Source organism: Indicator indicator, chromosome 16 (genome assembly GCF_027791375.1).
Source record: "Indicator indicator isolate 239-I01 chromosome 16, UM_Iind_1.1, whole genome shotgun sequence".
Lineage (NCBI taxonomy): Eukaryota > Metazoa > Chordata > Aves > Piciformes > Indicatoridae > Indicator > Indicator indicator.
In genome coordinates, this window is record NC_072025.1 from 13,559,019 (window position 1) to 13,563,882 (window position 4,864).

A 4,864-nucleotide genomic window follows, 5' to 3' on the forward strand; every position below is an offset into this window, starting at 1 on the left:
CTGTGCCACATGTAAAGCTGTGAAAAGAGAACACAGGAGCACTTAGTCATTGGAGAGAGGTCTGAAGCTCCAGATCATGAATTCAAGGAGTTATGTAATGCTGACAGGGTTCTGATGCACAGAGCTTTCACAGCCTTGGAGCTGCATTAATTAAATCAAAGAGAAGAGATGTTTAAGTTAAAGCCCAGCGCTGGCAGAAGAACAAATGAATATCATCTGGCCGTGGATACATCTAACCATTAGATCAATGAGGTTTCTGCATGACCCTTAGAGCTGCATTTCAATATCTGAAGGGGCCCTACAGGAAGGCTGGGGAAGGGCTGTTCCAGAGGGCCTGTGGTGATAGGATGAGGGCAATGGTTTGAAACTGGAGCAAGGGAGATTTCAGATGGATATTGGGAGGAAGTTCTTCACAGTGAGGGTGGTAGAACACTGCCAGAGGTTGCCCAGAGATGTGGTTGAGGCCACATTCCTGGAGACATTCAAGGTCAAACTTGATGTGGCCCTGAGCAGCCTGATCTAGTTGGAGGTGTCCCTTCTGACTGCAAGGGGGATTGAGCAAGATGCCCTTTGAGGGTCCCTTCCAACCCCATGCATTCTGTGATACCTCCAGCATCAAATGACTCCATGCAGTGGCCTAGGCAGCCCTTCCCTGCTCTGCCTTCCTCACAACACTTCATTTTAAATCTCTATATGAAATCTGAGAAGAGCCATAAATCTCAATTCCTCTTGAGTGTTCACAGAAGAAGAAATCCTAAATGACACCCTGCGCTCAGTATGGGGGAGGCTACAGCAGCTCCAAGGAACCTCAGATGGATCATCATCACAACTGCACTGGGGAACAAGCTCAGCACAGAAGACTCATGCATGGGCAGTATTTATGACAGCAGAGTAAAAGGCCATTCCAGGGAACATGTCCCATTTATCTCCAGCCTCTGGTGGAGCTGCTGGTGCAGTCTGTGCACAAACAGAGCTGCTGTTCTCCACTGAGGGCTATGCCTCCTGCACTTGACTGCAGCTCATACTTGGGTTGATTTCAGTGAGACTACTCATGTGCTGCAAATCATACCTCTACTGAACCAGCAGCAGAAATCCATCCTTGGTTTAAGGCACAGAAACACTGCTATGAAAGTGACACACATTTCCTAGCTGAGGTCATGACAAAAAGATTAAAGAAAAGCATCTTCTTATCATGACAGGAATCAGCATCTGCTCTCTAAGGTTCACTTAGCACTCATCTTACTGATGAATGACCAGAATAAATAGTCTACAGCTACTACCTAACTACTGACACTTATTCTAGAATCACAGGATCACAGAATTCCTGCATGGTGGGGGCTGGAAGGGACCTCTAGAGATCATTCAGTCCAACCCCTCTGCTCAGGCAGGGGTACCCACAGCAACTTGACCAGGATCACAACAGCCAGGTTGGGTTTGGAATCTTTCCTGAGAAGGAGACTCCAAAACCTCCCAGGGCAGCCTGCTCCAGGACTCCAGCACCCTCACACTGAAGAAGTTTCTCCTCATCTTCAGATGGAACTTCCTGTGTTCGTTGCCCCTTGTCCTGTCACTGGGCACCACTGACAAGAGTCTAAAAAGTGTGTCGGTGTGAGCTGAAATTCCCCCCCCCACCAACAATAACCAGGCTAGCTCAGTCTGCAAGCAAATGAAAAGCTGTATTTACAAGCAGAGTCTAAAATCTACAATGAAATGCAATGAATATGTACAAATATACAAAATTCACAACATTCACAAATATATACAATCAACAGAAAAAGCACAATCGATCTCCCTTTGCTTCCCCCCAAGGGGACCCTCCCAAAGGGGCCTCCCTCTCCCAGGAGCTTCCCCCCCAGACCCCCCTGGACAGAGAAGCAGAGTTAGTTAAGCAGAAAGTTGTTAACTTAGCTGCCAAGGTCAGTGTGTGTTATCTTCAGCCAGAAGAGAAGAAGAAACAGCAGCCAGACAGCCCAGCAACTGCCCCCACTGCCGAACGCAGAATGTGCAGAGTGCCCACTTTGTTTTGGGTAATAGTTCTTAAACATTTCTATCTGTCCAATGGAAGTGTTTAGAACAATCAGTATTTTGCTTTCTTACACCCAATAGTGACTTATTTACACTCTTTCTTTTTCCTGTTCTGAACTTTGCAAGGAAAAATTAAAAAGACAGTTTCAAACCACCACAGCTGCAAATCATACCTCTACTGAACCAGCAGCAGAAATCCATCCTTGGTTTAAGGCACAGAAACACTGCTATGAAAGTGACACACATTTCCTAGCTGAGGTCATGACAAAAAGATTAAAGAAAAGCATCTTCTTATCATGACAGGAATCAGCATCTGCTCTCTAAGGTTCACTTCGCACTCATCTTACTGATGAATGACCAGAATAAATAGTCTACAGCTACTACCTAACTACTGACACTTATTCTAGAATCACAGGATCACAGAATTCCTGCATGGTGGGGGCTGGAAGGGACCTCTAGAGATCATTCAGTCCAACCCCTCTGCTCAGGCAGGGGTACCCACAGCAACTTGACCAGGATCACAACAGCCAGGTTGGGTTTGGAATCTTTCCTGAGGAGACTCCAAAACCTCCCAGGGCAGCCTGCTCCAGGACTCCAGCACCCTCACACTGAAGAAGTTTCTCCTCATCTTCAGATGGAACTTCCTGTGTTCGTTGCCCCTTGTCCTGTCACTGGGCACCACTGACAAGAGTCTGGCCCCATCCTCTTGCCCCCTACCCTTTATCTCTTGCTGAGCATTGAGCAGATCCCCTCTGGGGCTGCTCTTCTGCAGGCTCAACAGCCCCAGGGCTCTCAGCCTTTCCTCCTCACAGAGATGCTCCAGGCCCCTCAGCACCATCCCAAACTCCACAGAGTCTCTCCAGTAGTTCCCAATCCCTGGAACTGGGCAGCCTAGAACTGGACCCAGAACTCCAGATGTGGCCTCAGCAAGGCAAAGTAAAGGAGGAGGAGAACCTCCCTTGACCTACTGCCCACACTCTTCTTAATGCACTTCAGGAGACTACTGGCCTTCTTGGCCACAAGGGCACACTGCTGGTCACCTTGTTGTCCCCCAGCACTCACACAGAGGTCCTTCACTGAGCTGTTTCCCAGCAGCTCACTCCTCACCTGTACTAGAGCTGTTCTTCCCCAGGCACAAGACCTACACTTGTCCTGGTTGAACACAGAAGACTTAGCAAAAAACATGCTCAGCTGGCACAGTCAGGAGTGAAATGTTTTAGTCACATAACATTTAACTGCCAGGCAAGATGGGATTTCATTTTTCATAGAGACACCTCCAGCATTTCCCATCTGTACCAAATACTACAACTGCTTACAGAGGGGAAGGGACAAGCCAGGCTTCTCCAAGGACTGAAGCAGCTACAGCAGCAGTGGGCTGAGGTGTGAGGTTTGGGGCAGGACAAGGGAAATCACAGCCTGAATTCGCACAACCTGGTTCCTTACAGCCTTGAGCTCTCTAGTAACAGAAGAGTTGCAGCTCCCAGCCTGGGAAACAGCCCTTTTCTTATCAATATTTGCAACAAAATTTGCATTTCCTTCAAAAGAATCTCCTGAATGTGGACAAAAGTGAAGCATAGAAATAAGGAAAGAAATCCCCAAAGCTTTTAACCCCATTTTCTATCCCTCCTCTTTACCACTAGAAAAAAAAAAGACAAAAAAGAGACAAAAATAACATTTTTACAGAAAGCTGCCTGTTAGCAGAACTTGCATCCTGACTTTTCTTTCTCACAAACTGCTGCTAGACTGATTCTTTGGGCTGTGATTAACAGGGGGAAGGACCCACAGCAATAAACTTACACTACACAGAATGATAGGGGACCTCTGGCAATTCCTGAGTCCAACCCCCCTGCCAAAGCAGGGTCACCTAAAGAAGGTCACACAGGAACATATCCAGGGGGGCCTTGAAATTCCACAGAGGGAGACTCCAGCACCTCTCTGGGCAGCCTGCTCCAGGGCTCCAACACCCTTAAATTAAAGGGGTTCCTCCTCATGTTTAAATGGAACTTCTGATGTTCCAGTTTGTGCCTGTTACCCCTGCTCCTCTCCCTGGGCACCACTGATAAAAGCCTGGCCCCACCCTCCTGACCCCCACCCTTGAAGTATTGATCCACCTCAGGCTGCTCTCCTCCAGACTAAACAGCTTCAATTCTCTCAGTCTTTCCTCTTCACAGAGATGTTTCAGTCCCCTCAGCATCTTTGCAGCCCTTTGCTGTACCCTCTCCAGCAAGTCCCTGCCCTTCCTGAACTGGGGAGGCCAGAACTGGACCCAGGGGCCTCAGCAGGGCAGAGGAGAGGGGGAGAAAAACCTCCCTCAACCTGCTGGCCACACTCTTCTTGATGCATCCCAGGATGCCATTGGCCTTCTTGGCCCCGAGGGCACATTGTTGGCTTGTGGCCATCCTGTTGTCCACCAGCACTCTCAGATTCTTTTCCCCAGAGCTGCTCTCCAACAGTTCAGCCCCCATCCTGTGCTGATGCATGGGTTTGTTCTTCCACAGATGCAGGACTCTACATTTGCCCTTGTTGAATTTCAGGGAAGCTTCTGTAGAGATCTGGAGGATCAAATGATAAACCCAAAGGAATTACCAGACACCAATGGACAGGATGATCCAAAGATAACTCTAAAACATGTCACAGACACTGAGGAACACATTTTTTAATCCACGTTGTGTGGATCAACTCATGTACTTTATGTTAGCACAACCTCCAAACCCACATTATCTCAGGTGGCTGAAAAAGGAACATTTCATTTTTTTCAGTGGGAGATGAACTAATTCCCAGCCCTAGCAGGAAATCCAGCCCCAGACAGAAAATGGTCATTAAAGTTTTAAACAAACAC